This window comes from Panthera onca, chromosome D1 (assembly GCF_046562875.1).
Source record: "Panthera onca isolate mPanOnc1 chromosome D1, mPanOnc1 haplotype 2, whole genome shotgun sequence".
NCBI lineage: Eukaryota > Metazoa > Chordata > Mammalia > Carnivora > Felidae > Panthera > Panthera onca.
This window is the reverse complement of record NC_138348.1, coordinates 64,474,693-64,497,446: the sequence shown is the minus strand read 5'-3', so window position 1 is coordinate 64,497,446 and position 22,754 is coordinate 64,474,693. Positions and strand designations below refer to the sequence as shown.

The 22,754-nt window shown below is 36.3% G+C and overlaps 1 protein-coding gene and 1 pseudogene across 1 annotated transcript in view; one reads left to right on the top strand and one right to left on the bottom strand.

Annotated features, from left to right (window-relative positions):
• TENM4 (teneurin transmembrane protein 4) overlaps window positions 1-22,754 on the top strand; it is a 2,903,849-nt gene that overhangs the window by 56,867 nt on the left and 2,824,228 nt on the right. The window lies entirely within an intron of this gene.
• Window positions 10,383-10,872, bottom strand: LOC132660578 (ubiquitin-conjugating enzyme E2 C pseudogene; annotated as a pseudogene).

Here is a 22,754-nt window from a genome sequence, read left to right as displayed (position 1 = left end):
AGAGATTGCTACGGCTGAGGTCAGAGAGGTCTTTTCCTGCTTTCTCCTCTAAGGTTTTGATGGTTTCCTGTCTCACATTCAGGTCCTTTATCCATTTTGAGTTTATTTTTGTGAATGGTGTGAGAAAGTGGTCTAGTTTCAACCTTCTGCATGTTGCTGTCCAGTTCTCCCAGCACCATTTGTTAAAGAGACTGTCTTTTTTCCATTGGATGTTCTTTCCTGCTTTGTCAAAGATGAGTTGGCCATACGTTTGTGGGTCTAGTTCTGGGGTTTCTATTCTATTCCATTGGTCTATGTGTCTGTTTTTATGCCAATACCATGCTGTCTTGATGATGACAGCTTTGTAGTAGAGGCTAAAGTCTGGGATTGTGATGCCTCCTGCTTTGGTCTTCTTCTTCAAAATTACTTTGGCTATTCGGGGCCTTTTGTGGTTCCATATGAATTTTAGGATTGCTTGTTCTAGTTTCGAGAAGAATGCTGGTGCAATTTTGATTGGGATTGCATTGAATGTGTAGATAGCTTTGGGTAGTATTGACATTTTGACAATATTTATTCTTCCAATCCATGAGCAGGGAATGTCTTTCCATTTCTTTATATCTTCTTCAATTACCTGCATAAGCTTTCTATAGTTTTCAGCAGACAGATCTTTTACATCTTTGGTTAGATTTATTCCTAGGTATTTTATGCTTCTTGGTGCAATTGTGAATGGGATCAGTTTCTTCATTTGTCTTTCTGTTGCTTCATTGTTAGTGTATAAGAATGCAACTGATTTCTGCACATTGATTTTGTATCCTGCAACTTTGCTGAATTCATGTATCAGTTCTAGCAGACTTTTGGTGGAGTCTGTCGGATTTTCCATGTATAATATCATGTCATCTGCAAAAAGCGAAAGCTTGACTTCATCTTTGCCAATTTTGATGCCTTTGATTTCCTTTTGTTGTCTGATTGCTGATGCTAGAACTTCCAGCACTATATTAAACAACAGTGGTGATAGTGGGCATCCCTGTCATGTTCCTGATCTCAGGGAAAAAGCTCTCAGTTTTTCCCCGTTGAGGATGATGTTAGCTGTGGGCTTTTCATAAATGGCCTTTATGATCTTTAAGTATGTTCCTTCTATCCCGACTTTCTCAAGGGTTTTTATTAAGAAAGGGTGCTGGATTTTGTCAAAGGCCTTTTCTGCATCGATTGACTTGTGTAAAATGATTCTTAACAAACCCTTTTTTTCAGTTCCTTCTTAATTTCCTCCTTGGTATTGAAACCAACTGGTCTTTGTGTTTTGATGTCTATCCATCCCATTTCCAATACTTCCTCCACTCTGCCAAAAGGATCATTCCCATGGCATACAACTTTCTTATTACCCCTGCCCTTCTTTCCAATAAAGCGAATGCCTTTCATTACTTGCAGTTAAGTGTAAGGAAGCTAATATTGGTCATGGGCTTATAATATCAATTTGGAAAAGTTGATGTCAAAGAGTATTCATCTGGGAAGAGGCAGATAAAGGAATTACAACACAATTGGAATAATTCAAAGTCTGATCATTCTATCATAAACTGCAGCAATAAAAGAATATAAAAGTATATAATAATGTGCAAATATACCTGTAATGTATTTAGTTTGAAAAAATGTAAAATCATATGTACCGTATGATTTACTTATAATTTACATTATTTCTAATATATGACTAAAAGAATCAAAACCAATATACTAACAGCTGTTATTTATATATGGTAGAGATTTCTAGGTAATATTTAATTTTTATGGTTATTTTTTGTATCTATATATTTTTAACTCAGGTTGTTGTAATAAATATTGTTTTGTATTTAGAAACAGACAATGGGAATTATATATTATAAAGATTCATTCAAATCATATGCCTGTACAAAGTATCATCTTAAAGCAAAACTTCTATTTCCTGAGTTATTTGTTCTTCTGCTTTTATTTTGGAGAATGCTGTGAAGACTATTCCCTCCAACACCAAATTGATAGCTGCTGCTGTGCTGTGTGCATTGCTCCTCATAGATCCTCACTGTCTGATACAGTCAGTCACAGGCTGCAGAACATCCATAAGCATTGAAAGGCACAATCCCTTGAGAAACCTGATTTTTTAGTAAGGTTTTTCAAGGAATGTCGCTTGTTTTCTTTTTCTTAGCTCTTCCTTTTTAAATTCCCCCTTCCCTTCAGATACTGTTTCCCTGGAGCTTTAAGAAAATTGCATTTTTTTCCTCTGCCAAGTGCCCTTTAGAGAAGAGTGAATTTGCAGGACCCTAAGTGTGACAGCATCTGTCTTCTGCAGCCCCTAATAGTTTAGGGCAGGATTTACCTGCTGCTACATTCTCCTTCCATTCCCATGAGTCAATAAAATTCAACCACTGCCATAGTGAAGAAAGTTTTTTCCACTTGAGTTTGGAATGGAGATGGGAAGATCTTTTGTCCTTCAGGATGATCTTTATGTTAGGGGTGAACAAGGTGCCAAGGAACTTTGTGTAAAGACTGATTTACGGAGCCCAGTCATCTTGCTCAGCCTTCTCTGCTGTTCTCAGTCCAGTGTCTTGCTCACTTGGATTCAAGACTTGAAGCGTAGCCTCCCTGGCAAGATCTTTGACGCTTCAAGTAGGGTTTGTTGTTTTATTGTATTTCCCTGATTTCCCTTAGAAATTCCTATTAGCTCTTTTGTTGGCTACAACTAAGCTCAATCTCTCTAGTCTGACTCAGACCCATATCAGAGTATTTGTTCTTTCAGTAAGTAGGATCTACCGAGAATCACTTTTCTGCTTGGAACTGCACTAAATTCCTCTACCCACTATTGTGAGGTTGAATCCCTGGAAGGTAGAGCTCAACACCCATTCAATGACCCTGCTTAGAATAAATACGATTTATAGCATAAATTTTACTCTAACATCTGCTTTTGCTTCTTCCCATAGGTTTTAGAACATTGTGTTTTCTTTTTCTTTTGTTTTGAGACATATTTTGATTTTCCATTTTATTTCTTATTTGGCCCATTGCTTGTGCATTAATGTGTTAATTAATATTTATGTATTAAATATTTAATATTTACACTGAAGAAATAAAAAAATTTATCGAAGAAAGGTAATTTTTTTTAGTGACGATAGTCTTCTACTACTTATCCAAAGGAATATCTTGGAAACATTTCACACTCACTCACACATTTGTTCTCAGAGCTCAGATTCATGACAGACCATGTTACAATGGGCTGTTCTTTACACATAAACTGAGTTCATAAAAATTTAGCCCTTTAGAAGATAAGAGAACTGAAGTAATATAGATAAATCTTTTATTTTATAAATGGAGAAATAAAAGTTCACAAACTGAATTATTGCCTCTAGTGTGTCATTCTCTAACATATATAAACTGCCTGAGGTCAGCAATTGCATTTTGTTGGACATTATATTTTCAACATTTAGTTCAAGATTTATTCACATTTGCTGAATGAATGAAGAAATGTCTTCACTGTTACAGAGGGGTAGAAATATGAATGATACTAGAATCTTAGACATCCAGATAAATGCCGTCTCCACAAAAAGTAAGAACCATTTATTAAGGACTTACCTGAGTGATTGAGTGACAGATCCTATTTACATTTACATATAATATTTTGAAAATTGTGCTTAAGATAATTGATTACCTTTTTTAATCCTATATTGATAGGTATTCTCCATTTTACAGGTTGGGAAAGTGAGACACAGAGAGATTAAGTCCCCTCCTGCAAAGGTTACACTTCCAGCAAGTGATAGAATTGAATTTGAATTCCAGTAATCAGAGACTAGAGTTTGTATTCTTAATCTACACTCTGCCTCAACTATGTTCAGAACCGTAAAGTAAAGGCCTTCTACTGTGGATGATGAGAGCACCCATCAAATTGCATTTTATTCTTGAAATAAATAGGAAAATTTAGGGGTTTTAAGTTCAACTTTTTATATGTTGTAATGTGAGAAACAAAATTAATTTCATGAAAACCTAAGTGGTTTCAGAAACCATACCTAAAATTGAGATGATATTGCTTTTCATCAAAAGATTATAGGGCAATTCACCTAGCCACTGAAAATCTATCATTTCTAAGTGAGAAAGCCAAATAGAAGTGATAACTTTTCAGCTGAATTAATTTTTATTTCATACTTCTAATTTTGTCCTTTAGAAGAGAGTAAGAGTAAAAATTCACTTTACTTGGAACAATTTATAGTTGCATTTAATTTTGAACGAGGGTGAAGATGAAGGGATTGATAAAAGTTTAATTTTTCTGACTCCGATGTTTCCCACTTGGAATCTTTAGCAATACCATTTCATATCCAGATTTCTTTGATGTTAAAATTATTTTTAGCAGATATTTATTTACTAAGGGTAGAGTAGATTTTATGACAATAATTTAAATAATTGAATACAGGAATGTGATCACCTCCAAATATAACATACAAACATTCTCAAAAGAGCATCTTCTGGAAACCTGGTAAAAGTACATTTTTTCAAAGAAAACATTTACAGTGCCTACTCAAAGAAACAAAGATTTAAAAATAAGTAATGCAGTGTTGGAGACATCAAGAAAAGTGATGCTTGGCAATTTAGAAGGATAGGGTGACAGGCATATAAAGAAAACTGGCAGCTGGAAATTGGATTTGAATATGTACACTTCCACTTGTTGGCTATGTGACTTTTCTGAACCTCAGTTTTTTTATCAACAAATGAGACTTTGTCTGATATGGATTAAACAAGCAGTGATTTATAAAAGGTTAATTATGTGAATATAAACTAGAAAACTATATGTCTAGAATTTTCAATATCCATGAAACCTCCCTTTTGTTCTTGCTACTTGAGAGCCTCTGCCATATAAGATTCATGTAGGAATCTTGATAGATACTAGAAAAAGAAGATGATGTGCTTTAGGATGTTGTCTTTTTTCGTGTGCAGTTTTCAAATAAAATACTTAAAATTATTTGATTAAGAGCACTGGTGTGGAAACCAAGTATGTGTTTACCCAAATTTCTGAACCGTAACACTGTCTTGACCTATCTTTCTTCAATTTGCACTTGAAACTGAGTCACTCACTAAGAGGCTTGAAGTAGTTTCTTATTAAGGTTGAGAAATGTAAAAATAAAAAAAAAATGAAGTTAGAAGAGCTTCCCTTTTTGTCAGTCATGACCTTTTGCTGTCTGATTTAGTCTGAGAGCTTTCCAGTTGGAGTGTCTACTCCACCCTTGAGAGGCCTGTGCGTCTATGTAAAGTCATTTATTTCTGAAATGCACTTGCCTCCTTTCATGTCTGGAGGGGACCATCTTTCCTCTGGCCCCAGTGAGTATGATTTAATTCTTTTTGGAAAGCTCTTTGTTTAAACCTCAGTGGAATACTATAAGGAGCAATATTGAGTCTCTAACTCAACAGAATATTTTCACAGCCTTCTGCAAAACATTGCCCCTTGGTGGAGTATCATTAGCCTTTTACTCTGAGAGTTTCTTAGATGCACGTAACAAGTTGTAGGTGTTCAATAAATATATGTACTGCCAAATTGATCCTGTATATTTTCCATCTCTCTTCTTTTCAGTGCCTTAGATAAGAACTTCCACATAATATTTAGTAGTCTTTTGTTGAGTCAAATAGAACCACATATGTATATTGACCACTTGCATACTAGTCCAAAAACTAATTGAAAATATAGCTAATTCCACATATACTTCCATTTAACATTCATTGAGTCTTAATGGTGTGACAAGAATTCTGTTAATCATTCATTCAGAGAAATGAAATAAAATATGATTTCAGTGTAAGATGATCGTACTCTAGATGAAGTAAAAACTAAGCACACCCACATAATGATTATGTAATATGACTATATGATAATGTTAATGAACTTCATGTCAAGAAGTAATGTCTCTTTTGGTGTATTCAAAAAAAAAAAAAAACAAATGGAAACAGGAGATGATGTTTCTGGAAAGTAGTCTGTGCTGAACTAAATAAAGTAGGCCTGCACCTTGTAGGTGAGCAACAAGTAAGTGCAAACACATTTGGTTGTAAAAGAGATTGACATATTGGGAACTAGTTGATAAAATGTTCTTGGGCTGAATCCATGGTCAAAACATTCAGAGGAGTAGATTAGATCAGGAACATTATGGTCTATGAATAACCTTCAATTCACACTTATGCCTGTGTGTGTGTGTGTGTGTGTGTGTGTGTGTGTGTGTATACTAACTCTGTTATTTCTAAAAAAAGATGGTTCTAAATGAGGAGAGCATGACAGTTAAGTAGACAATTTAGGAGGCAACAATAATTTTCTAGGTGTGATATCATAAAAGTCTAACTGAAAATTTTAAATTAGTATCAGTGAAAGTTGAGATGAAAAAATAAAACAAACATTTTTTTTAAATGGCCTACAACAATGGGTCTCAGACCAGTGGTATGAGCATCAAATTTAGAGGTACTGAATCTGAAACTCTGGGGTCGGAGGAAGAGTTAGCAGTTTGTATTATATAATAAGCCTCCCAGATGATTCTGATGTATTTGTAAGTTTGAGAACTATTGACTGAAATTTTGTAAGAATTGTAAAGGTTTCTCTTTCTGTGTCCTTCAAAAACTTATTCATCATACATTTATTAACATAATTCACTGACTCTAAGATACTACTAGTTTTAAAATTCAGTGCTATTTTATGTATCATTAAAAATGCTGCCAGTTAAGCCAATTCATGCTATCAATTTTAAGATGCATCCCAACTTCAGAAGTGTTAAAACATAAAGTATGTATCTTAGAATGTATAAAATATGTTGTGTTGACTGCCATAAAATCATACTGAATAAAAGAGGTGATATTTCACAGATACATCAACCTATTTAAAATTTTTTTTTAATTTAAATATTTTTTAACATTTATTGTTGAGAGACAGAGAGAGACAGAGCACGAGCAGGGGAGGGGCAGAGAGAGGGAGACACAGAATTTGAAGCAGGCTCCAGGCTCTGAGCTGTCAGCACAGAGCCCAACACAGGGCCAGGACCCACGAACCACGAAATCATGACGTAAGCCGAGGTCGGATGCTTAACTGACTGAGCCACCCAGGCACCCCTACATCAACCTATTTCTATGCTTATTCTCATCAAACTTTGAACCACAACTACATATTCATTTCCATTTATTTAATTTTGTTTTAACCTCAGACGTCACGTTTCTACTCTTTTCACTAATAGGTTATCTGAGTCTAAATTATTGGAATCTACCTCTCTTCTTCCCACTGAGTAAAAAGGATAGAAATGTTTAGGGCATTATATTTAGGTTTTGGGAGTACTTAATTACATTTTTCAGAACTGAGGAACATTTTTTGGGAACAAAGGCAGGTTTCCCTTTGAACACGTATCTTTGTACCCTACCATCAGTGTATCGCTCCAGTTACTGCAGACATAATCAAGAATAAGACATGATACACCTACATTTCAGGAGCTCCCACAGTGTCTGGTAGTGATCTTCGAGGTGTTTGGAGATGTCTGGGTCACATAGAATTTTGCAAGCACATCTGTCTCCTAAAAGTTCAGCTCTTACCCTCTCTGCGGGGGGGTACATGGCCATCCTAAACTGGTATTTTCCCTAAAGTTTTCTCCCATTAACTTCTGGGCCTTGCTCTTTTTCTTTCACTTCCCTTTGTCTCTTTTATATTCTGTACGGGTCATTCTCCCAGACAAGAAGCAGCCCAGACTTCTGAATTTGCTGCACTACATTTTCCTCAGGCCTGAACTAATTTAGTATGGAATGGGAAATACCTACAGGCTGCAGCATATGAATTTGGGAATAATCCGAGACAGAGTAAGTGGGGAAAAATTAAACCAAAGTATGGATATAGTCTAACTAGATAATCAATCCTGAAGGATGGAACAAGAAACTCTAAATACAAGCACTGGGATAAAGAGAGAAACAAGTTAGTTGAGGAGTCTGTGGTAGACCTGAACCATGGAGGGCATAGCTGCTGGTGCTGGGGCTGAGCTACCTCCACTCTGGTAAGGTAAGATACTTAGATGAAAGTTTTATAGCCATTGTTACCTGAGAAGGTGACCCTGAGCATAAATAAGTGATTTGCTTAAGTTCTCTAGGTTAGTCAGCAGCTTAGCCGGGGCTCCTGACCAGGACTTTCGCCCCACTGCCCAGCAGCATTACCCCATGTCCAACACTAGTATGATTATAGAATATTTTCCCAACAATTGCTAATTTATCACAGAGATCTTGCAGTTAAGATATGTTAAAAAGTTAAAAGGTGTTAATTAATCAAAAGCAAAACTACAGTGTTTTAGTATGGATTTTAAGTATGTAAAAATAAGGTAGGGTTACTTATTCTCTGAGAATCACTTTTATCTCCTAAAATATGGGGAAGTGATTTCTTCACTCTGAATGCTTAAATTTCTCTTGTACAAAAGAAATCCCTCAAAACAAACAAACAACAAAAAATAGAAAAAAAAACAATTTATGAAATATAAATATGTTATAGAAACCTGAGATATAATCAGTATCATTATCATCATTAAACAGGAACTAAACTAAAGTTTTGCTTGGGTTGAGTCACCCACATACAGACACACACACACACACACACACACACACACACATTCACACTCACACTGACACACGCACACGGTTGCCCCTGGTGGTGATTTTAAAGTAGTTTCTTCTGTACTGTACTAGTGTGAAGTCCATCGTGTGCCATTTATTAACATTCTGCATCTGGTAAGTTCGTTAAGCTCTTTATTTTATTTGTTTATTTATTTGTTATTTTAGAGAGAGAGAGAGCGCGCACACAAGCTGGGAAGAGGGGTAAGGGGGTGGGGGAGAGAGAGAATCTCAAGCATGCTCCATGCTCAGTACAGAGTCCAGTGTGGGACTTGATCCCACGATCCTGGGATCATTATCTGAACTGAAATCAAGAGTTGGACACTCAAACAACTGAGTCATTCAGGGCCCCCTCCCCTTCTTAAATTTTCCATTAACCTCTCTAAAGCTTAGTTTTCTCATCTGTAAAATAGTAATGGTACTAGTATCTATACTATAGAAGGTTATTGGGGATTAAATAAGATAATATAATTACTGTTTAATATATCATCATTAAAGTCCTAAAATTTAGTCTAATGCCATGGCTATTAGAAACCGGTGGAAAGCACAATATATAACATTTGGCAACCATCTGCTATACCTTGGCTGGAGTTCTAGGTATTTGAAAAAAAATTATCTTATTGGGTATTCACAGCAAATCTTCACATTGCCTACTAATGTCTTTATTTTATGGATGAGCAAATGAAAGCACAGAGAGTGTAACTCACTTGTCCAAGGTCAGAGGCCTATAATCGGAAGAGAAAGGAGTGGAACACCAGTCATTATGACTTCAAGGCCCTTGCTTTTTCCACAGTGTACCCTGACTGAGGGACAGCATAAAAGGGACTAGATTGGTTAGTCAAGGACCTGCTACTGTAATTAATTTTCATGGTTGTATTTTTGTATTTGTCTGAGCTTCTTTCATTCTAAACCTAACTTAGAAGTGTTTCTAAAGAAAGAGAAAGCTTGGTGTTAATATTGCTCATACTCACCGTGGGAAGAAGCCTTTTCCTACATAGGAATGGTAATTTTATTTCTGCCCTTAAAATGAGAAATAGGTCAACCTACTTACTTATTGCATTGCTTAAATCATCTTCTGGGGTTTTGGCAGTTTAAGGCTTATAGGTCTTTTCTTGGCTATTTTCCTCTAAATCTCTTAAGGGATCATAGATATTCTATGCACATCCAATCAAATATTTATTAAAGAATATATAATATAACTGTAAATTTATTGTAACATTTTTCTTCTAAGGAGTTCAGAACCCTATGGCATAAATTACCTCATTTATCTTCATATACATTCCCAAGGGAAGAGCTTGGTAACATTATCAGCTCAGATTAAAAATAAATGGGCAAGCATAAACCAGTTGTTCAGTTAGTCAGTCTATCATCAGGATTGACAGGGTTTCCACTATTTGCAGGTAACTCTGCTGGAAGCAGTAGCCATGCTGTGTTCAGGGGAGCAACATGTCAGAGCAAGGCTAGTCTGGAGGGAAACTGAAATGGCTCAGGAGTGCCTCAGTTCACCTTGCTCTGTTTATCTGCTTTTTTGCCCAGCTAGTGACTAAACAGTAGCATAGGTCCTTGTTTCCATTTGAGAAGCCATCAGCCATTGTTCTGTCTTATCACCTCATACTTCAAGCCTCAGATGAGTCATTGTTTTAAGACCTTTGATTTTTGTAAAAATCTCAAAATGTATTCATTTAACATATTTATCATAAGGACTCAATCAGAGACTTAATAAAAAAAAAACAAAAAACAAAAAAACAAAGCAAAAATGACACTACAGGTTAAGATACAGTCCTATGCAGAAATCAAAGAAAGGGCAGACCATCTAAGGGAAAACTAAAAAGACAACACAAGGAGAGAGGCTGGATAAGACAGCGTTCTTGTCTGGAGACCTGCTTTGAGTAGGTTTCTTGCAGATGCTTTTTAAAGGTTGTGGGCTTTTTTTTCAGGGCTCAGCAGCTTGTATGTTCAAAGGGCTATCAATGTTGGGTTCTCCTAGCAGGCTCTGTATGGACAGCAGGAGGATCCTGACAATCATACAGGGTGGCCCACTTGTCCTTCAGGATGTTAAGCAGATGTTACCCCAGGTGTGCACAGTGGGGTGGTAGCAGGGTGTGAGGAAGTGCACTGTGGGTGCATTTTAAGGTTAGCCACTGGAAACTCCAAGAAAAGCTTATACCTCAGATCTTCATATACTCTGTCAGCTGCTCCATGGATGGCCCCTGTCCACTTAAAATGGTTGTCTGATTCAGGGAAGATAGGAATTCCTGTGTTGCCAGACATCATCAGGGTCATCAGCTCCTGCTGTAGCCTCTTGCCCATGGAGTGGCCAGTGCCCTGGCTCCTTTGTGGGCAGCAAGCAGTGATGCTGGTGGAGGCTGGGTTGTGGTTCTGGGAAGCCATCCAGAAGGTGCTGGAAGGGACATGAGAATTCGGGGAGCACCACCACAGGACTGCAGGCCCGCCTGTCTGCTTACAAGGCTTTCCTTGATGCTCAGCAGAGTTGATCATGTCTGTGTCTAGACTTGTGGCAGTTAGATGTAGTGAATATATCCAGTACAATATATTGAATTAATGAATGAATTTTGTGTGGATCTTCTCTAAAAAGCCATGGGCTTCTGGGGGGCAAGAACTGTTTTATTTCTCTCTGAATCCTCAGCACATATCACAAAGCATGGCACAAAATGGACAAAATCAGTTAAGTAAATAACATAGGGAACTAGAAAACATATTTAATGTATGAGCATCAGCCTACAAACCTGTTGCTTCAGATTATTTTTGCTTCTAGTTTCTATTTAATCACGTTCATCAGTGGGTTGATTTTCCACTTCAAATGGCATCCTTCAAATGTTATTTTTGAGCCTTCCTCTCACCATGTATAAAAAGGAGAGAGTGATACTTATTTGTTCTTTATGGGATGCTATGGGAAGCAAATAAAATGAAGTGTATGTATTAGTTTCTAGGGTTGCTGTAACAAAGTACCACAGCCTGGGGGCTTAAACAAGAGAAATTTATTTCCTCATAGTTCTGGAGACTAGAATTCTAAGATCAAGGTGTCAGCAGAGTTGATTTCTTCTAAGATACCTCTCCTTGGCTTTTAAATGGCCATTATCCCCATCTGTCTTCCCCTGGTCTTTTCTCTGTGCACATCTGTGTCCTAATCTCCTCTTCCTATAAAGACATGAGTCATTTAGGTTAGAGCCTATCCTTACAACCTCATTTTACCTTAATTACCTCTTTAAGGGCTCTATCTCCAAATACTGTCACATTTTGAAGTACTAGAGGTTAGGACTTCGACATATGAATTTTGTGGGAACACAGTTCAGCCCATAACAGTATATAAAAGGTCTAATATGATGCCCAGCTTGTAGCTGTCATTCACTCATGGAATTATTATTACTATCACTTTTTGTCAAAATTTTCTCATATATCACCAAATGGCTTTACTTCTTCTTGTTAAATTGTTCCTTTGGTCTCTTGCTCAGCTTGCTTGAAAAGAAAAATAATACATAGACAGGGCACAAGCAATTCCAGCATGAAGTGCAAAGTAGAGGGAGAAAGATGAAGAATTATCCTAAAGGAAGGAAGCCTCTGAGCTCATTTACAGATTTAGCAAGAGCTTGTCATAACTGGAAAAAAGGATGACCGAGACAAAGAAGGTGATGCTATAAATGGTGGCAAATATTTTAAGAAGAAAAATGAAAGCATGTGTAGGTATATTTGGCATTCAGGGGAAGTGGCAGGGAGTAAGGGCGCCAACCATGAAAGGTATTACAGAGGAACATTCCATGAAAACCTGGCAGTCAAATTTTGATGGGAAAAGAGTCATTAGCCACATGTCAACCTTGTGATGAGTTTCAGAACCGTCTTGCACGCAGTCACCTTCCATTCAGTCCCTGATGTCTTTTCTTCTCTCCATACCTCTATTTTTCCTTTGCTTTCTTCTGCAAAAATGAACTGAATCCTTGTTAAACAATAGTTATTGACAGAGTGCAGTGGTGTATACAATGGTAAATTAGATCCTCAAGGCAATAAATGTGTAGATATATATGCACATTATATATATATGTGTGTGTGTATTATATGTATATATAACATACATATACATCATGCAATATATATATATACATAATACAATATATATATACATAATGTGTGTGTGTGTGTGTGTGTGTGTGTGTGTGTATATATATATATATATATATATATATATTTAATTCTTATTGTTTGTGGTAGCTATATGAAGCCTTCACAAACACTGAATTAGTGAATACTGAACTGTTGTTCCTAGGGGAAATACATACCACACACACCCGCATACACATGCAGGCACATTGCATGTAGACGGTAACCTTCAATCCTAGAAATAACTTGTACTGGTAGATTCTATTTTCTTAAACTTTCAACAAAGAAAACGAGGTTCAGAAGTCTTAACTTGCTTGCTTAGGCCATGCTGCTAACAGATGCCATATAATTGGAATTCAACCCCCATCCATCCAGAGCTGGAATTTTATATACTACACTGAACTTCTACCTACTATCTTCATCTTCTGGCCATATAAATATAAATATAAATATAAATATAAATATATTTATATATATATTCATAGATAAATATATATATTTATAGAGAGAGAAGGGGGAAAAAGATGACCACATATATCCAAATATATGAATATATGTTTATATATCTCTTTATATGTAATTACATATACATATATATGGTATAATTTTGTATCTGTCTATATATCATATACATAAATGACTTAACAGCAATGTACAGATTGATGAAGAAAGTATAGCTGAAAGATGTAAAAGACTTAGGGTTTTTATTGAAAATATTGTGTAATATTCTACACAGAAGAGTGGTTATGTATACTTCCATATATAATATCCCTTTCTTTTTATGAGCCAAGAGCTATTCTAGGCCTTTCATAAAAATTACCTTTTATAATAATCTTATAAAAGAGACATTATAATCTTAATTATAATACTGGAAAACTAGAACTCAGGAAAGTAAACTTGTTAGAGACTGCACAGCCAGTAAATAGTAGAGTTGAGATTGGATTCAGGTCTCTGATTCCAGTAGTCCAGACCAGTGCACCTCATGATAAGTGGATGTAGAATAGCACCTTCTCAGATGAGATCTCTCCCTCGACCTCTGTCTCAAACAGCCTCATCCTGAAATAAGAAGGAATGGCAATCAAAGAAACTAGAATTTGAAGAGGACAAAATGGGTGTTGTGTTAGGAAGGCAAAAGCAGAGAATGAATGATGAATAGGCATCCAAGTGTGATATAAATCTAAAGCTAGAGAGGGTTTGCAGAGAAGGTATTTCTGAGAGGAGTGTTTTGAAAGACAAACGGAGATTTAGAAGTCAGTTGGTCAATAAAAAAAAGAAGATGGCTAGCAGATAGAACAGTTAGGGCAAGAAGGCAGGGAGTGAGACAGCCCTCTTGGAAGTTTAGCTTCCAATGGGACATTGGGTGTGGGAGAGCATGTACAACTGACTGTTCTTGGCTCAATAGGAGTCTGGGGTTGAGGTGACACCAAGAGATATGTGGTCAGTATGGAGAAAGCAAGTGGATAGAAGTGGGGTTTAAATGTTAGGATACTAGGTTTGGATATTTTCTCAAGGCAATAAATTACATTATTATTTAAATTTTAAAGTGAGCAAACTAACTTCAAACAGCCAAAGGATTTCAACAGTTTTCCATGAGGAATTCTATTTTTTTTATGTTTATTTATTTATTTTGCATGCACACGTGTGCGCGTGTGCACGCGCGAGAGAGGGAGAATTCCAAGCAGGCTTTGCACTGTCAGCATAGAGCCTGATGCCAGGCTTGATGTCATAAATTGTGAGATCCTGACCTGAGCCAAAACCAAGAGCCAGCCACTTAAGTAACTGAGCCACCCAGGTGCCCCAGAATTTCTTATTAAGGAATATTGGAGGAGGTACAGTGTAAATCCCAGAAATCTTACTCTAGATCTCAAATTTTACTATAGAATATATTCGGTAATAATAATTAATAGTAATAGTATAATAATATAGGTTCTTACTTTAATAAAGGGAAAAAAAAAAGATATATATACTGTCTCAGTGAAAACCCCGAAAATACCAAGTATGTACCAGGGTCTGTTGCCTGGAAATTATACCTGTAATTTCCATAATTGCTTTGCAATGCCATTAATAGGGAAGAAATTAATGACATAAAATAACATAAAATAGACTAAACAAAAGCTTCGATTTTCATAAAGTTGTGGTTTGAAACATTTTTAAATCTGAAAATACAATGTTAGTTCTCCTGGACTGTGCTTACTGTGACATTGTCATGTTTTGCTTTCATTTTCCCATTTTCTCAGTCATGGTGAAATTCTTTCAGTAGTACTTGAGGTACTAGTGCTTATGTAGTAGAGAAAAGCATTCCCGGTCCTCAAAGAGCAACATGCAAAAGCCAATACAAATGAGCCTCACGGACACATGGCCTACAACACACATGTAGTGTACCAAGTAGGTAAGTTTTAATATGCCAATGATGTCATACCTGAGATTAGGAGGAAGAAAGTTCTACACTCTCCGAAGGACTCTCCGTTGCAGTCCCGCCTGGATCCTCCATCTGTATATTAGCATTGCATAACGTTTAGACCTCCATGCTGAGCAGCTCCTAGAACCCATAGCTGCTTGCTTGGAACAGGAATTCTTTCTGTTGTAAATATTAATTAAAAATGACTGTGACTAGATCGGGGGGAATTAGCCAACAGTATTTCATCCAGAAATGTATCCATTACTTTATTGCTTTCATTATTTAAATTGTGACCTTTTGGCAGAATATTGTTTAATAAATAAGTCAGTATGTTGAGGACATGGATGGGTTGCTGCTACATAGTGGATACGAGCCAGGCTGTCTGTCAAGTAACTGAAGGGTTAGGCCCAAATTTCCTTGTATTTATATATTTATATATGCTTCACCAGTATCTCTATACTTAACCTTTATGTTGTTAAAAGCAGCATAAATGTTAAGAAAAATGACTCAGTTTGAATTTTGACTTGCTGCTTGCTGGTTGTGAGACATTTGACCTCAAATCTCTGAGTCTGTTTTCTCAGCTATAAAGGGGAAAGCAACAGTGCCTACTTTAAGCTGTAAAGATTATATAGGAATATATTTCACTTTAAACTTATTGCTAGTTGTACTTGTTTTTAAACTACCCTAGTAATGGGGACCCTGGGTGGCTCAGTTGGTTGAGCGTCTGACTTCGGCTCAGGTCATGATCTCATGGTTCATGGATTTGAGCCCCGCATCGGGCTCTGTGCTGACAGCTTGGAGCCTGGAGCCTGCTTCAGATTGTGTGTGTCCCTCTCTCTCTGCCCCTCCCCTTTGTTCTTGCTTTGTCTCTCTGTCAAAAGTAAATAAACATTAAAAATTTTTTTTTTTTAAATCTAAAGTGTCCTAGTAACAAAAAAAAAAAAAATGTGCTGTCACAAAATTCGACACTTTATATAGTAAAATTTAAGAATCTAATTCCTGAACTTAGAAACATACACTTGAAGTGTACCATACCCACAGAATTCAACATGCTGAAGTTTTAGATGAGAAGTAAGCGTATGTGCACTAGATTTTTTTTAAAGTAATAGACTTTTATTTTTAGAGCAATTCTGAGTTTATAGAAAATTGAGAAGGAAGTACAGCAGTTCCTCACAATTTTCTCTATTATTAAAATTTCACATAGGGTAGTACAGTTGTTACAATTGATGAGCTAATGATATGTTGTTATTAACTAAAATCAATAGTTTATACTAGGGGTTCTGTCTTTGTAGTGCTGAGAGATGGACTGGCTGTTGTGGGTCTCTGAAAGTCAGGGTGAACCTGAGTTTGTGTAACTCTCTGACTCACCCTACTGCCAAATCAGATGGTGCTAAGGGATATGATGCAAACTCAAATTCTCAGCCCAGCAGTAAGTATTGTATTTGCAGGAATAAAAGTAATGAGAAAGAATAATTCCCTCTCCTGAAATATTTTCATGCCTTAATAATTCATTTAATTAATATTAACATAGTACTTACCATAAGCCTGGCACCTTGCTTGTCATGGAAAAGATAAGAACTGAAGACCACTTGGTTAATTACCTACAGGAGATTAAAAAACTTTTTGGTTGCACACACAGGTAAATAGATAAACAGAGCACTACAAAGTATTGAAACAATGGCAAAACTGGGGGTGTGCCTAGGGTATTAGGAGCATACAAAAATGGGTCAAGCTTAATGCCACTGGGGGGGGAGGAGGAGTCATTTTCTCCTTCCTGTACTTCCTCCTCCTTCTTCTTCCTCTACCCCTCCCTTCTCCTTCTCCCTTCTTTTTCCCCTTTCTTTCTCCCTCGTCCTCCCCCTGCTTTTCCTCCTCCTCCTCCTCCTCCTCCTCCTCCTCCTCCTCCTCCTCTTCCTCTTCCTCTTCCTCTTCCTCTTTCTTCTTGTCCTGTACTCTGGGTTTTCTTGAGTCCCAGTGATGTAGTTTTGAGGCCTGGATAGTCTTTGATGCTCCCTAAGTCTGTAGTAAACACAATTCTTTTTATGATTTGCTCTCTGCTTATATTTTATTCCTTTTCCTGAACCCTACTTGCCTTGAGGGTTTAGTTGCCAGTTTCTGAATCACTTACTTGTCTCTCAACCCAAAGTAAAATCTCTTTTAAGGATGACTGTGTGTCCCACACATTGTATCTTCAGTGCCCAGCAGAGGGCTCTGTCCTTAATAAGTGCTCAATAAATAAACAGGGGAAGAACATAGCATGTTATGTTAAAATATGCCACTGAATTTATAACTATGCCCACACAAGTTAACTGAATTAAGCAATTCTATCTCATTCCAAGCAGATAATATTTTAAATAAAGTAGAACCCTATTATCATCTTAAAGACATCTGCAAAACTCATCCATTTAAAACTTTTTGGAAACAGTGGAAGGTAGGAGATGGTAATTTTATTTTATAGAAGGGAAAAAGGTCTATACATGTATGTATACTGCATTCTAATAATATTCCCTGAAACATAATGCTTACTGCACAATGATCCTAACGAATAATAGGAAAACCACAATTTCGGATAATGAGAGAACTGGGCTCTAGCCATAAGGACACCGTCAGACAGCTGTGTAATCATAAATAGGTTGCCAACCTCTGGATGTGAGTTCTCTCCTCAACACTACTAAGGATTCACTCAATGTTCTCTGCAGTATTTTCCACTTTAAGTGAAAAAAATAATGATTTGAGTATTGCCTTCCTAAAGGCTTCCCAGTATATATAAATAACTAATAAAAAGACAAATTAATTTCTTTAGATTCTTGAAAATTGAATAATTAATGCTTTGTACTGATGAACATTGTATACATTTTAAGAGAGAAGATTCGGAGGACTTTAAAGCATTTACTGCCCTTTTCTAATGCTAGGGAATATTTGGTCCCCCTCTTGTACCTGGCGCTGTGCTTGAACCTTGAATGCAGCATAAGTATAGGATACAATGAGATATCTTCCTATTGCCCATAGCCAGCCTGGTACGAGACTGATATTGGATCAGGTTCTTTCCCTATTCAGAATCCTTTGATGACTCTTTCCTTATAATAGTTTTACAAGCAATGTTCTGTCTGGTGAGGTATTCCTCCATATGAAAATAAACTGATTTTTCCTTATTTAAATAATTTAAGGAAATGCTGTGTATCCTTCTTGGAGAGTCACAGTGTGCCCTAACTTATGAGAGGCTTTGAGAAGTCCTGCAATTCAGAAACCTGCATTATTTCCCCGTATTTTCCCTTTATTACTTCTTCCTTACCATCAGAACTCCGGCAATGTCTCTACATAAAATGCTCATCTTCTGCTACTTCTTTTTACCTAGGAGTTGGCTAAATAAGCCAGTCCTTACCAATGATGCTGCCTATATTCTGCCTTTTCCATCACCGCTGTAACAAATTAATAAAAATTTAGAGGCTTAAAATAACATTTATTATCTGGAGGAAAGAAATCTGTCATGGGTATGAGGGGCTAACGTCAGGGCGTCAGCAGGGCTGCATTAGATCCTGGAAGCTCCAGGAGAGAATTAGTTTTCTTGCCCTTTCTAGCTCCTCAAGGCCACTTGCCTTCTGTAGCTCATGGTTCCTTCCTTCCACTTCAGAGCCAGCAATCCTGAGTCCCTCTCATGCTTCTCTTCCCATAGGGCCATCTCTCTGAACACAGCTGGGGAGGGTTCTCAGCTTTTAAGGACTTATATAATTAGATTAGGACCCCCTGGATATTCCAGGATAATCTCCTCATCTCGAAATCTGGAAATTTAATCACATCTTCAAAATCCCTTTTGCCATGTAAGGTAATATTCACTGTTTATAGGGATTTGGATGTAGATATCCTGGGAAGCCATTATTCTCCCTACCACACCACTCTAGAGGATAAAACTCCTGCTTCTTAGCACCAGTCTTTTCTGATCTGAATTTAACATTACTGTTCTAGTCACCATTTTCTCCCCACTATTCATTTCTCTTGTCTGTTTTTCTGTTATATAGATCAATATACCGTGACATGGACAACTTTACTTTTATGGTTAGGTCACAAACCCATCCATTTTTCAGGTCCTGGGGCAAGCATCCAAATGGAAGTCCTCCTACCTAAATACTTAAAAATTCGTTAAAAAGTACATGTGTCTAAATAGTTAAAAACTGCAAATTGATTATCACACTGTTGAGTATATCTTCTTTCTTTGACAAAAATAATTTGATAATGGTTTTGAAATCTCAGTTCAAATTTAGAATCTTCTTCTTGCCTTAGAATTCTACCCCAGAATGTAGTGGCACAAAGAAAAATTACCCTAAACTGTTATCCCTGGTCCATGTTCTGAATCCTCCACATCTGAACAGCCCAGCCCACTAATTCAGTCTCTAACCAAACACCTCATAAAAAGACAACCCTGAGCCACCACTCAGTAGTATACTTAGAACGATGGTGGTTCGCCATGGGAATCTACCCCAAAAACCAAGAACACACTTTATACACTGTACGTTAGCCAATTTGACAACAAATTATATTTAAAAATATAAAATAGTAAAATAAAATATGTGATTTATATAAAAAAACAAAACAATGGAATATGTGATTTCTATCAAAACAACAAACAAAAAAACCCAACAATGGTGGTTTGGTCAGCACCTAAGAGAATGAAGGTGGAATAAAAGACTGTATGGTTCTTTGGAACTCCAGTGACCTGTATATCCAGAGCATGGTCTAAAATGTGAGGTGTAAACTTTGGGTGGGGAATAGTCACACTATTAGGATGGGGTGGGCCCCCTGAAGTTCAGGATTTAGGACACAAGCTCCTCTCTTCCCACACGCAAGTGAAATACTGCTTATTTATTTAGTACAAAATTCTCCTCATTTTTCTATAAGTATTATCTGATTTATTTCTTGAGATCCATCTAATCTGTTAACCATTTTATGAGAGCTTTGGTGACTTTCCTTTCTCACCCTAATTATAACACTTTACTTTTCAGAACTTTAAAAAATAAAACCCTCTGCTTTTATTAATAATAATAGCACAAAAATTGCATATATATGGCATATAGTATTCGTAATATATATGAATGTATAATGTAGCTGTGCTTATAGTATTATATATAATAAAAGTCTAATATTTACTGAGAATATTTCATGTGTCAGCACTCTGCTATCCAAGCTATAGATATTATCTAATTTATAGCTAGAATCATATTATTGCATTTTTTAGTTACTTATATAAATGTCTCTTAAGCACAGGGACTGCATCCCACTCCTCTCTGTATCTGTAGTAGCTAGGAATTACTTAGCGTGAATAAATTTTAGGTAAATGTTTGCAAAGTGAATGAATGGTTACTCGGAGTTTTATATTTGATGCTGTCGTCAGTCTTCATCTTCCTTATTCCTTTTTCCTCACCCTGGATATGACAATTTGATCTGCCAAAGTAGGCATAGTAGGTTCTTTAATGACACAATGAATAGTACTCTGAATGATGTAGATGTTTCTAACTTGGGACCATTTTAAAGAAACTGAGAACAAACTGAGGGTTGATGGGGGGTGGGAGGGAGGGCAGGGTGGGTGATGGGTATTGAGGAGGGCACTTTTTGGGATGAGCACTGGGTGTTGTATGGAAACCAATTTGACAGTAAATTTCATATATTAAAAAATAAAAAAAAAAAACAAAAAAAAAAAAAAACAATAGAGCATTATTCAGTACTTTGAATACTAGTCACCTTTCATTATTGACAAAACATAGTCAAAATAATGATGGCAATTAAATAAAATGTAATTTCATAAAAAAAAAAAAAAATAAAGACAGTGTGGAAGATCCTGGAATTTGAATTACATGAAAAAATGAAGGGTTTTGACAGGACAGATATCACTGAGAATGTTAGGAACATGGTTACTTTTTCCAATTAGCAGGTTGACATGTTTATTTTGCAAAATAAATGAAATGTTCTTATGCCAAATTTGTAGAGAGTTAAAATGCAGTGGAACAGCCATTTATAAGAGATTTCAAGAGTTGTCTTTTAAAATGTTGATAATAATAATTTGTCCTTGTTCTAATTTGCCTGAGTATATTTAGCATTCACCTTACCTATGAAAAAATGTTACACACTTTCTCCCTTGAGCTTAACAAAGATTCTTACAAATTTCATGTTCTAATGAGTTGATAAAGTATTGGCAATGAGTTATAGCCTTCTTCCTAGTGAATTTGTTAAAGGAACTTTTGGAGATAAAAATCAACATTATTTATGTGCATCATTAATATGAATAATGTATCAGTTTAGTTTAAACTCAATAAATCAACTCAAACATTCATAAATGAAAAAAATTGTAAAACATTAAGAAAGAATCATTTTTCCCAGAGATTTGTATCAAATGTGTTTATCTCAGATTCCTTACATATACCTATACATACACATACATAAATGAAAAAAGAATAGTGAATGCTCTTCATTGATATAAATGTTATTTAGAGAAGAATGTTTTTGTTCTATACAGTAAGTTGTCAATGGAAAAACTTTGGGGTAAATTAAATCTGAGAAGTTGAAACAAACTGAATGGATTAAAGAGATATTTATGCACAAGGAGACTATAAATGAAATGAGCTTAAATACAGTATATCTTTAAAACATTTGTGATGACAGAAATAACAGATGAGTGAAATTATTATCTAAAAAAAATCAGATATCCTTTACCCTGGTTGCAAGGGAAAAAGGACCTCAAATTTTCACATAAATATTACCTATGATTGAGAGATGGAGTCATCATCCCATAGTTACCTTACTGTTCTGGTGGAATATGTATTGTCCCTCAAATCAGATAGACCTGGTTTAATTTCCAGTTTCACCAATTACTAGCTCTACATCTGACAAGTCACTTAACTGCCTTTAGCTTTTATTTACTAATCTGTCAAATGAATATAATACTTAACTCTCAGGGTTGTGGTAAGGGTTTCATGAAATAATCCATATAAAAGGGTGGGGGCATTCCCAGGCACAAAGTAAATGACTATGAAATACTTAAGATATTTTCTATCCCACTTTAGTTTATATTTAGTTCATTCTGCAATGAACTAAACAACAAATTATAGATAAAGCATGCCAAATATTAAGTTTTTGAATCAAAATGTAGGCTTAGGTTCTATATTAGACATGAAGGAAAGACCTAGTCCTTATAGTTTGTGGTGCATACAGCATGGTTGAGTCAAAAAGGAAAAAGAAAATCACATTTGAAGGAAGTCATTAAAACACCATCTCCTTGATGACTTACCCACATATACAATCTCATCAGCTAAAAGCATTTTTTCTTTCCCTTTTTCAGTTAACATATTGGACACTTACTATGAGCTAGCAACAGTGGTAGGTGTTGAGGGTTTAACAGTGATAGAGAGGGGCGCCTGGGTGGCGCAGTCGGTTAAGCGTCCGACTTCAGCCAGGTCACGATCTCGCGGTCCGTGAGTTCGAGCCCCGCGTCAGGCTCTGGGCTGATGGCTCGGAGCCTGGAGCCTGTTTCCGATTCTGTGTCTCCCTCTCTCTCTGCCCCTCCCCCGTTCATGCTCTGTCTCTCTCTGTCCCAAAAATAAATAAAAAATGTTGAAAAAAAATTAAAAAAAAAAAAAAAAAAAAAAAACAGTGATAGAATAATAAT